Source organism: Polistes fuscatus, unplaced genomic scaffold, assembly GCF_010416935.1.
Source record: "Polistes fuscatus isolate 324 unplaced genomic scaffold, CU_Pfus_HIC Scaffold6, whole genome shotgun sequence".
NCBI classification, from domain to species: Eukaryota; Metazoa; Arthropoda; class Insecta; order Hymenoptera; family Vespidae; genus Polistes; species Polistes fuscatus.
The window spans coordinates 357,443-370,631 of NW_025113140.1; the positions used below are offsets into that span (position 1 = coordinate 357,443).

A 13,189-nucleotide genomic window follows, 5' to 3' on the forward strand; every position below is an offset into this window, starting at 1 on the left:
ACAGAAAGAAAGAAGGAAAGAAAAAAAGAAGTGGTAAAGCTTTTTCGCGAGTCTGTTCTCACATTGGCACTACCGATCTGGGCTTTCCTCATCTCTTCTCAAACGCGACACGACGTATTTCAATTTGCCACACACGACCCATTTTTATTATCGCGACGGAATGCGATCGATCGTCGTCCCTATATATCTCTCTCTCTCTTCTTATTCTTTTTCAAACGTAACGTAGTAGCACTCACACCAATACCAAGCAACCCAGGACCACAAACGATATCGTTCATATTTTAGGTCGTTGTTTGCCATCAGCAAACAATTCCGTGGGGTTTGGCAAGCACCTCGACACTGCATACGATCGAAGCAGAGTGAACCAAAGAGAAGGAGAAAAGAGGGGGAACTCCCTTTCTCTCTCTCTCTCTGCCAGACCGGCGTCTGTTTGTCGTGCCGCGCGTCGTTTAATGAGCCAGGAATGCCGAGGATTTTATCGCCGCAGAACTCTCTCTACGTATACTACAGGAATAGTAGCTACATACCGTTGAATTACTACTCCGTGTATGCGTGTGCGTGTGCTTAGGTATATATATATGTGCGTCGACGAATCGCGTAAAAAGCTCCTTCCTACGAATTTGTGCTTGTATTTTAATGCTCGCGAAACCGCTACCACCGACTCTCAAACTCTAGATTTCATTGATATTCTATAATACTTTTTTATACGATCGCGTTAACTTTTCAAAAGATTACAACCTGGATCTGTATGGTTTTTTAATAACGACATTTATCTGTTTTTTATCTTTTGTTCGCGCTGGAAGCAGATAATCGGTAAAAGCGATTCATGATTTCTCAAATGAAAATGATTAAAGTAGTCCTACTAATGAATGTTTATTAAAGGAATTCTTGTATAGTATAATAAAGGTAACTTTAGACAAAGAGAAAGACAAAGAAAAGGAATCAGTAGGAGGCGCAAATCCAGATACATTATCCAACGTAACCATAACGGTAGAGAAGGAACAATCAGCCGGGTCTGGCAAACGGAGGCGAACTCTGTTGGTGGTCCCTTATTCCGTCTTGTACACGGCCTCGTATACCAAGCAGTTTCTTTCCTTCCCCCGTCCCCCATGCCCTCCTGTTCCTCCATCATCGCCCTCCCTTACACGCATAAAGGGCGTGCACAGGGTGCACGCGAACCGAACGAAAGCTCCCGACGTGAACGATTCACCCCCCACGGCGAGCACCAACAAGGCCATACCGTGCTGCATGCTCTGTTAAAGCAGCAGGACGTGCGCGTACCTTGGATATCACGATTACTGTAAGAAGCATTTTTACGCTGGAGAATACGAAGACTCGTTATATAGACGCTAAAGTGGCCCTTGGCCTTTCGATTCGCGTCCTTAGAGTAGTGGATCGATTCTCGATTAACTCTTAGAGCCTCTTATGGGATTCTTTATCTTTGTTCTTTCTGATCATTCTCTTCTCGTATTTACAGTATTAATTAAATCCTATACAATTTCATTTACTTTTTTAGTATACCAATAAATAAGACAGATCTGTTGGAAAGCGTAGACTTGAGTTTAAGATACCCGAGATTAAACCCCATCGATTGTGTTCATTTTATCTGGCTAAAATTACTGCAGTAATTAAACTTTAAATTATTGCAAAAGTAGAACAACAAAAAATCATCTATTGTTACATAGCCAGCTAGTTTTAATTTATTTCTAAAATGAGTGATACGCCATTTTAGTCGAACAATGTTCAATGGATTCGATCTTATAAATTTATTTTTTCAAACTCATTGTCAGGTTAAAAAAGTTTATTTAAACGAGCGTAAGAGTAAAAAGAACAAAAGCATGCTGTCAACAAAACAAATTCATTTCACACTAGCCGTCGACAAATACCACGCGTACGCGTTAAACCTTGCCCGAAATTGAAGGAGGAAGTAGATGAAAGGGTGGTAGGAATGTTCGGACAGGCGTAAAATTGAAATTTTTGTTATCCTCCGAGTGAAAAGCGATTTAGGAGTATAAAGGTGCATTAAATGCGTTTGTTTGGCTTCATTATAGAATTCCCGCGTTTCTGTTATTTTTTGATGTGTTTTATACGCTCCCATCTCTACCTACGTACCCTCCTCTCTCTCTTTTTCTATCGTCACTAGCACGTCGCTCGGGTGTCGATCGAACGTACGAAACGTTTCCGTATTTTATCGGAGAAACGTCCAGTTGCGTTCAACGCAACATTTGTTGTTTTCTTCTTGTTTTTGTTCTTCATGTTGTTGTCGATGGTCTTGTTTTTACTTTTCTCACAGGACCGAAGCTTTTACTTGACTGATTGCATCTAGAAAAAGAAAATGTTTTCAAAATTGAATTTTATATATCAACGATGTCAAGATCGTAGAGCACATCCCATCGAATGGTCAAATCTTTTACCGTGTTTAATTTCTCACCGGTGTTCTTTTTGTTTTCTATATCTCTATTATTCAATTCTATAAATCCTGCCAGTTCTCCGACTATAATTTGGAGTGGATTTTCTATCTTTCTCTCGTTCACTCTCGTCATACTAACACACAGTCGCATAGTCACCGTTGTGGTAGTGGTGGTGGTGGTGGTGGCAGAATCTCCGGATTTGCCAGACGATCTTCCGACTAGGAGCGAGTAATGCGGCTTCTAAGCGTCGAGGCAAAATGCCATCGCGACTGCAACGACGCGGTTAATAGGCACCTTTCCTACGAGGTTGCGGCAACTGCGTTAATTAAAACTACGTAATGTCACGCAACGCTTAAAGCACCACCGCCTCGTGAACTCTATCCCCCTCGACCTTCCCCCCTTGTCACCCGCTACTCAACCCCTTTCTGCTCTACTCTCCTACTATTCCACCTTCTCATCTCGAAAACCTTATTCGTATTTGGGTTAAGCTAACACGTGGATAATCCCATTCGAGCAGAGACTCCACAGTGTCGTCTGTATATGTATTATGCGTTTATCTTCTTGTTACTATTATTAGTATTACTAGTTGGGGTATTAAAAAGAAATTAAAAGTGAAATAATTACAAGCTAGCTCGAATGTTATCATTATTCGGTTATAATAAGATTAACTATCCTAATCATTAACATGATATACATATAAATTATTTATGCATTATTAGGAATATAATGAAATATTGAAGAATAAAATATATATGTTCGAAGAAGATCGTTTCTACACTACCTTACATTAATTATTCAACAAGTGCAATTTCTGATCAAATGAACTCCATCGATCATAAAGTTATCACACAAGCAAACTGGGAACTCGTATGGTATATATTATGTGCACAGGAGGTATCCTGGTAAACTTGGATAGCAGAGAACTATCAAAAGTTTCATATACGCAATACATGACTCTACACACATATACATATTTGTTAGGTAAATACGCATACAAGGAAACAGAGGAAGCTGTTTTGTTTAATCAGAAAGTGAAGGTTCCTGCTCTTTGCTTGGCTCGCAGCTACCGTTTGTTAGCAATGTTAGCGTCTGTTCCCTTTTTCTCTCTCTCTCTTTCTTTCTCTCATTCATTTTTTCTTTTTCTATTTCGTTCTATTCTCTTTCTATTCTCGCTTCTCATCGGCTCATCTTTTCCCTCAGCGACGCACTTACTTGTTTCCTCCTATCTAGTATCTTTATCCTTTTCTCTCAACATTGTCTACGGATTCGTTACATACAGAGGGATAAAAAGAAAAGTAAACTAAATACACCTAGATAGCAGAGTAGGACCGAAGGGATTTCTCGAGTAAGAGTAAACTCAGTTTTACCGTAGTAGTACCATACTACGTCTTCCAAAACTGTGTTCATTTCTACTTCAAAGAACATCGATGAAAGCTCCCCTTTTCACATTCCAATCGTTTCACCTTTGAGTACTATGTCAATTCTAGTAGATGAAATAATTTGTAACTCTTTCTTTTTTCTGTTTATCATAGTAAAATCTATCCTATAAGAAAATCGTTATAGATCGTTGGAGAAAATTTTCTTCGCAAATTTTCTTTGTCTACTCTTTGAAGATAACGTTGGTAGGAAAGGAAGTACGGCAAGAGAGGAAGATCTCTGACACAAAAATTCGAATACTTTCTTTCTTTTTCTCTCCCTTTATCTTACAAACGGTTAGTGAAACTAAGAGGAAGAGGAAGAGGAAGAGGTCAAGGAACGACACAAAGGACGGAAAAGTTTTCTCTCTACTCTTGTGTGATAGTAGCAGCCACCATGGAAACAGAGTAGACGAGACGAGACGAGACGAAACGAGACGAGGCCGGGTCCGGGACGAACCGGGCCGGCCCAACTTAGCCCGGTTCGTGCCGTCGCAAGGAGAAAAGAACGGAAGGTTTATTTTTCAGTAGAAGAGGGGAGTCCCAGGAAAGATTTATGTCGGGCTCTCACCTGCTGACGCGAGCACGCTTTTTCTAAGCGTTAGCAGGAACGGTACACGAGAAGGAAGGAACGACGAGTTGGAGAGGAAGGACGACAACGACTGATACCGATTTACAATTTCAACCCACTACCCCTCTCTTCTTCTTTTTCTTTTTATCTCTCTTTCTTTCTAGGTCTCGACAAGGGAGAGTACGAGCTAGCTATCATAAATAATTCCTTCCTTTTTTTGCGGCCAGCAAGTAGCAGCAGCAGCAGCAGCACCACCACCACTAACACCACCGACACCACCGACACTACCACCCTTGCTACTATACCGAGAAAGCGAGAACAAAGAAACTCGCGTTCTCCGCCATTTTGATGCATATTCCACGGTACGCCGAGAGCGGAACATTTCCTTTTCTTTCCTCCCACCAAGGTGTAAGGTGAAGGGCTTCCTAACCGTCCGAATTAATGATAGAGCGTGACAGACCTTTGAAAATGGAAAAAACTCACATTCCTCCACTCGTCGTCAAGTATCCATTAATTTTATCTTTTCTATCAAAAGGATGAGTGGATAGATCTACTGATCCGAGAATCCTCTCTATCACACATACGAAAATATATCGTCGTATATCAAATGATGATTCTTAACCATCTTAGAAACCTTTGACGCTCGGGCATCACTCAGGTTGATCACCCCAACCGATAGAAACGAAGCGTGTAAAATGTGGCCTCGATCAAAGACTTTTCTTTGATATCGACGTCTACGATGAAAATGGAATTACGCGAGAACCCTCCGAGAAGTTTCCTTTAACGCCACTCAAGATCTCTGGCACGCTTCCGGATGCCAGCGTAGACTTGCTGCTAGTTTTAAAACTCGGAAAATATCTCCGCTATTACCTTTCTCTCTGGCGCAAGAGTTTTAATCTTTACGTACCCCCGACGGTACTAATACTATGAACCGCCACCACCACCATCGTTTTATTCTCTACCGCGGCAAAAGGTAATTTAGTTGTGTTTTAACTACGCTCCCTGTCGAAACTTCGTCATTCCACAGAAATTATTAGCACGTAACAGCAACTTCTAACGTACCATAGATACACGTTAAATTATCGATCGTCAATTTATAAACTCACATTTTTTAAAACGACTGTGAACTCGTATATGCGTCTGGGGAAAAGAATAATATTAAAAAAAGAACGATAATTTTAAAATATGCATGTACGAGGTTGCCTGAATAATATAAACATATAAAATATAAACAGGTGTTTGAAAAACTGCTATTCATCTATTCATAATTAATAAATCAATAAATATTAACATATATTTATAAAAGTGAAACAAAAAAGGAGAATGGAAAGTAGTCGAGTATAAGAGAATAGTTCGTCGACGATGATGCTCTTGGGTTGCGCAAACCGAGCGATAGGTCGACGCTTCTAATTAAAGTTAAATAATCGTGCACTCGGGCAAACCGTGAATACGAACCTCCGGGGAGCTCGTTTGCACCCTGGTCTGTTCACCGAGCTTCCCACTACCCTGAGGCCGAACATACCCCATGACCGTATTTCGTGACAACGCGTTGCGTTACCAAGCGTTCTTGTCCTACGAAATTTCCAGAGACCCTCGTCCTCTCTATCAACATCTCTCTCTCTCTCTCTCTCGAATTTTCCAGTTACTAACACCTAACATGCCCGATCTACCCGTAGTAAAAGTAAACTTGTGCTTGAATATGAGAACAGAATACTGTCATTCTGTTAATTTAATTATTATATTTGCTCGAATGTTGTCTAACTAAAATGTATACGTATATTCTCGGTTAAAAATATATAACAAAAGAGAATACAATTAATTCATTAGCTTAATATAAATATTAGAGCATAATTCCGCGACCCTGTGTAAAAAGGGGAATACACTCTTTAGATGATTACTAAAGTTTACGATAGATTCTAAAATAAAATAAATGATGCATTTGAAAAATATTTCAAATATTTAATAAATTAAATATATTATATGTTTTCCTTTCGTATCTTATGAGTATTTTTTGGCTGTTCAATATTTTTAAATATGCGTTGCATTATTTTATATTAATGACCAACAATTTTAATTATTTCTTTTGCTGAATTATTTCCATTGATAGAATTATTGAAAGTAGAAAAATAAAAAATCGCCGAAAAAATATTACTCGTTCCCTTTTTTTATTTACAAGTGAAAATATTCGATCGTCACGGTGATCGTACTACGTGACCGATTATTTCTCTTCCTCTTTGTCTTTCCTTCTCGCACTCTTGCTCGGATCTATCAGCGACCGGTTTCAATTTGCAGGTCGGGTTATTTCGTGCTACCCAAATGGCGAGCAGAGCAGTGCAGCAAGAGTGCAAGCAGCAATGCTAGCAGCAGTGGTAGCAGCCGCGACCGACTCTCGCGCACTCGTTGCCAATTTGCAATTTCCTGCCAATTCTACTATCTCGCATTCTATACGTATACACGTATGCCACACATATGCCAACACCATATATTTTCTCTCCTCTTAATTTAGGAATGTTCCAAACCCGCGTTTGTTGTTTTATGCTGGATTCGACACTTTCTATATAATTCGAAAAAATCACTTTTAGAATCAACCTCCTAAAATCTCTAATCGAAATCTTTCATTAATTATACTAAAATAAAAAAACGACTCATATTAACAGTTAACAAAAGTTTACACGGAAAACATAATAATTTAGGTTTTCGTTTGATATGAGAAATTAAACAGTTGTAGAGACGAATGGATTATTATTAAAGTAAATTTCGTAATGTTGCAAATGGGACGACAGTTCTATACCAACATATACATAACTATACATATGTATGTATATCAGACACTTGGAGAGAATCGCGTGTAGGAATGTAACAGAGTAGGAAGGCAGGAGGATGTACAGGCTCGTTGCTTGCCTCTGCCTGCCTGCCTGCCTGCCTGTCTGGTTGGTTGGTTGCTTGCTTGCTCGGCTACAGAGATAAACCCTCCGACGAGCAAATGGCCTCCGCAAATGGCTAAGTCTGGTGAGACGCGTTTGCCGCCCTCCTCCTGTAGCTCAGCGTGTACGTACACGTTGTACGAACAATAGAGTTTCGAAAGTTTACCAAGATAATTACAGGAGAAAGAAACATCTGTCTCGTAAAGTCCTCGATAGCAAAGATCTTTTCAATTCATATCTACCCATTGGCATATAATACAGAAACGCAAAGTGTCAACCGACTTTAATTTATTTGAATATTTTTCAACGGACGTGCCTTAATCAAATCTTTTTCTATACGACAAAAGAATATGTAAATATTGATTATTTTCCTCATGAATTTTTCCATACTATTTACACATTACATTCTATTTCTAAATTTATATTTGAAATAAATCAATTTCATATATTTTCTATCAGAATGATCAATATTTCATTTCTATACTCGAACAAAAATAATTATTCCATTGTATTATTTCTCTTCCTTTCGAAACGTTTTATCATTCAACGCATGACTTTGTCTCGTAATAACAATCGTGTGCAAAGAATCGGAAGACAAATGAGGTAGCATGATCAAACATCAGGCGTCTCTATCTACCACCCTCCTTGTGTCAGACAGAAACACGCACACAGAGATAAAGAAAGAGAGAGAGACTCGTCCTTACAGTTCGACGATCAAAATAATAATTACTTGGCATATCGTTACTTTCGATTTTGCCGGCATTCTGAGCACGACTCGTGTTTCGTTCGCATTGGTGATTATTCGCGCAACGTAGACGGGGTCCCGAGCGGAAGAGGGAGCACGAGGGTGAAGTGTAGAGAGAAAGGGGGAGGAAGGGGGAGTAGTAGGGGAGAGAAGGAGGGGTCTTTATGATGAGGCCAACTGCGCGGACATCGGCTCTTTTCACGCTGTCGATGTTAATTAGTATCCATTATCACTCGACGCTGTTAATTTCCGTCGCGGTTCGTAAGCGACGTCGTCGCTTAGATTTTCCTCGACCCCTCTACGAATTATCATCCGTATTGTAGAATATTTCCAAAAATGAATGAGCATATTCGATTTTAATTAATAATCTTTCTTTGTTTCTTTTCATTGCTTCACTTTTTTTTCGAGGGATTATTTGTATCGCGCGTAGTAAATATTAATATATAATAATGAAATATTTTTCTCTATCTTGAATATTAAACGAATAACCTAATTTTAGTGAAGGCTAAGATTGAAGGATCTCCGATTGAAATCAAAGGATTGAAAGATAGAGCAGAAATCCCTAGGATATATCGGCAGTCAAGTTTCGACAAATACGCGACACGCTCTTAATTAATACTGATTACCATCCCAGAGTGGCACACTTGCGGTGCAAATGTGGCAGCAATTAGCATCCGCTTGAAATTCGGCTATACCGATATTCGACATAGCGCGGTTGCTACCTTAGCGGTGCCAATCACGGAATATCGATAGCTGACAATAATTAATAGGCTTAACTTATCGGAGGAAAGATACAGAAATATTTTAATATAATCATTCGATAAAAATAAAATCGAATTTTACAAATACAAAACTAAAACAGTCTCGTCAATGATAATATTATATCAGTTATTTTATCTTATTAATATTAGTTATCTACGATTATAAATAATAATTGAATATACATTTTTCGTACGTACAATTATTACACTATCATAATTAGGGGTAGACATAGAACGCGTAAATTTATAGAGTGATCCTATTAAATCGTTATCACCATTGTTACGGAGTAAACGTGAACGATATAGTCTGGCAGTTTTATTCACTTCAACAGATCTCGAATATTGGATATCGAATTTTATGCTTACTCGTCAAGGTTTTTACTCGCACGTTTTCTCCATTTCTTTCTATTATTCTCTCATTCTTTTTTCCCTCATTCTCTTGTTCGCTTTTTGATTTGTATTATAAATTGTCGACGATTGTATTGTAGACGAATATAGGGACGAGAAATTTAATGAGATTCCTTCTTATACGTTTTCCAGGTAAGAGCAGGCAATTTGCACCAGTTGAATATTTTCCACCGCTATTTCCCACAATGGCGTCCAACCAGTGAGCCAACGAAAGGATGAGGGGTAGACAGAGAGGGGTGGGTTAAGGTAGAACAGAAAGGACTGGAGAAGGGCTGGTCGCCTGGCTAGCTGGCAGACTAGCTGGCAGACTAGCTGTCTGGCTCGACGTTGACGATTCTAGTGGGGGTGGAAAACAGGACGAAAAGACGACGACAGCATACAGCGTATATAAGGACGCTGAGGGGTGAGCAAGAGAGAATCGCAGGTATTCTAGCAAACTCCCTTATTTCTAATTGCATCTCCAGTTAATGGAATACGCTTAACCGCCCAACGTGACCGCGGAATTTGAACGAGTCTCGCCCTTAACAATTAAACACCAATCTTCGCCTTTTGGTCTTCCTCGTAGTTTTAGTTTAACCAATATTGGACTTCTACGAATCATTATACCTACGGCTAATTGTTTCTATTTTTTTATTCGACAAAACTTATTCTTTTATTTCTTTTTTTTTTTGGTAACTAAGTTATTAAAAGTACGTTGCAACTTTTACGAATTTCGTAATTTCGAATTCAGAAAGGATGAATATTTTTAGTATGCGAATAATTGCAATAATACGAATTCGCTTTTTACTTCCGCTGCATTATATTTATTATTTTTAAAAAGCTAAAACATGCAGCACTTTCTTGAAATATCCAAAAATGTTAAGCAGCATAGAAAATGATTTCAACATTTAACTTTTGCCAAGACCAAGACGAACCACGAGAACCGAGAAGAAAGGAAGAAAGAAAAAATAAAGAAACAAAGGGAACGCACGAGTCTCTCGACGAGAAAACATAATTGAAAAGCCAGAACGAGATGGAAAATAAATTCAGAGACTACTGGTCTGCTTGGTTTCGCGGTTAAGAGCAAAGTTTTCCATACATTCACGTTTTTTCTCCTTTCTTTAGCAACAATTTCTTTTCTACGACTTCGTAGCGTTAACCTCATAGCCAGAGCCTTCGAGAAAAAAAGGAGAACAGGATGGAGAAAGAGAGAGAGAAAGCTTAGGGTGAAAAGAAAAAGTTTTATCCCGCTAAAGTAATGCTAGGAAAGTTTTTACGTAGAAAAGAAGACACAAACATGCGTGAATATTCGTTCAATGTGCATAAAACACGCGTACCGCGTCCGAAATATCCACTTTTTCAAAGGAAAATAACAAATTTTGAAAATCAGCTAATAAATTACATGAAACTTGAACCGAATGAAGCGTATCGTTTATTTTTACGTTTATCGAGTAATTTGATTTATTTAAAATTAAACGTTTACGAGTATAACAAGGGAAAAAAGGATAAAAATTTGAAAAGCTAATTATCTGAACGCAATAATTAGAATTCGTAATAATATCGCGATAATAAAAAACCTCGCGTATTTATCTGTCATGTAAACGACACAGACCATTCATAAAAATTTCTCGGAAAATGAAAAAAGTCGCATTTAATATATATATCGATACATAGAACATCGATAAGATCTGAACGTTGAAGATACGGTCAGTGAAATGTTTACGAACTTGGTAGATAATGATCGTCGCGTATAGGACATCGATATACGACGACGACGACTACGGCAAAAATGGTCTTAAAGATCTGGGAGGTTTTCGGAAGAAGGGGAAGAAGAGAACCGAATATCACCACTCAGTTTAATAGACCAGTAAAGCGGAATTCCCTTAAGAGCTTTCGACGAAATACGAAATGAAGGTAGTAGAGAACGAAGGAATAGCAGAAGAAGGAGGAGAAGAAGAAGAAGAAAAAAAAATAAGAATAAGAAGGAGTGGCCAGAGAGGAATAAAAAAATATAAAATGGAAAAAGAAAAGAAAAAAGCAAGACAGAGGAAGTAAATGAGGAATGAGGGATGATAAAGAAAGAGGTGGATAGGAAAGGAGAAGGGAGGAAGTATAATCGAGAAGGCGAATAGCACGAAGGACGTCCGGTATTTTCTTTTCATCGTGTCGCGTCGTCTTGGAAAGTGGAGCATAGTCAACGGCGTCTTGAAAAAGCTGACTTTTTCTCGGGGAAAGTCGTTACAACATTACGCGTAGAAGAGCTCTGCGAGATTTTTCTTCTATACCTTTTTACGAGGAAAAAGGTAAGGAAGAAAAAGAAGGGAAATATCAACACGTCTACCTACGTCTTAGAAATCGATTTTCGATTTATTCTATACGTTGACACGTAACTTTGCGCTTACATTTTCTTTAGCTTTTGGCTTATTTTTTAGCTAACGACGTTGTAACTTTTTTCTAACTCGTCATCTTAATTTTCAATTACACGCACTCCGTGTTCGACTAATTTTTTATTTGGACGTTGTATTTTGTTTCGTAACATTGGTGAAAAAAAATAAGAGAGTAAGACAAGGATGCCTAAAAAACGGAAACTCGACTGTTCGTTGGATTTGCGTCGAAATATACAAAAACAAAAAAATCAAGCAAGAAGAAAAACCAAGCAGCACATTCGAGACTTGCGAAGCTAATCGATGCTAACGACGCTTTAATAGCCAACGCTCGGCACGCTCGCGCGATTTATCTTTTTCTTATAACATGAACGATAGAAAATTTTGGCACGAAACTACCAAAATCCGGCTTGAATTATCGGGCCCATCGATTTTTACGTGCTCTAGTTAACCAACCGGATGTATCAAACTTTGTTTTAACCTTTTATTTCTGATAGATTTGGAAAATACGAAAATGCAGTTGTCTCTCTCTCTCTCTCTCTCTCTCTCCCTAATATTCGCGACGGGAATAAATACAGTTTAAGCTTATAATATGACATTATTCGTTAGGTAGATCTTCGTAGAATCGATAAACTACGATGAACGACTACAACGACGTTGCTGACGACGACGACTACGACAAGAGAGCATTTTTCAAGCTTTTCATAATTCAGATTACATGAGATGTAAAATCCGTTGGAGAGTTAAGAATTATGGAATGTATATTTCGCACTGTCGTCATAAGAAGGATGTACGAGGTCAGTGAATTAAGAACGCGTACGTATATGCGTGCAAACCTGTGCGATATGGCGACAGTTACAAGGAATAAGAATTCGAGGTATGCGTTTTCCGTAAAGCTGTACGCGATCGCGGTTAGTGCAAGTTTCGTCGTGAGAGTTGTTGTTGGGACGTTAAAAAAAACAGAGAAAGAGAAAAAAGGATAGGGGTTTAAAAGAAAAAGAAAAAAAGGGACCACCTAGTATACCACCATAGCAGGGTAAAAGCACGGTTACAAACGCGCAGTAGAAGGGATGTTGCAGAGTACGGATAAAAACTCGTAAACATCATCAAGCTCCGACTCTTGTTCCTTTTCTCATTCGTTGGAGACCGCAGAGTACGTATACGTTCGTAGGAACCGGCATAAAGCACACCGTTGTCTCGGGCGAAACCGGCCGCCAACCGAGGCAACGTAATTTTTCTCACTTTGCAACTTCCACCGTAAATAATACCGCGTGTACACTCGACCATCCACGCGGTGTGCATTTTCTCTTTCTTTCGCACGTACTGTGACCAGTAGTAGGATGTCTGTGTTTGTGTTTGTGTGTGTGTGTGTGGAGTAAGGGACCGGTATATTTTGTAGTACCTACGCGCGCCAGTTACAACCAACCTACTTCTTCTTCTTCTTCTTTTTCTTCTTCATGGTGTGCACCGGTGCACCGGTAGAACTGCGTCGTAATCCTTGCACTCGTAACTTCTCGATGAGAAGAAAAGAAAAAAACCATCACGATTCCAGGATCCAAGGTACACGAGCCCTATGTAGTATTACTATGCT

General features: G+C 39.0%; 1 protein-coding gene across 2 annotated transcripts in view; it reads left to right on the forward strand.

The window, feature by feature from the left end:
- LOC122523608 (Krueppel-like factor 6) overlaps window positions 1-13,189 on the forward strand; it is a 233,038-nt gene that overhangs the window by 146,825 nt on the left and 73,024 nt on the right. The window contains exon 1 of one of the 2 annotated variants that reach the window (XM_043645471.1): window positions 9,517-9,659. The exons of the other annotated variant lie outside the window; for it this stretch is intronic. The gene's annotated coding sequence lies outside the window, so the exon portion shown is untranslated. Of the gene's footprint in view, window positions 1-9,516; window positions 9,660-13,189 lie in introns of those variants that run through there. 2 annotated transcript variants of the gene reach the window in all.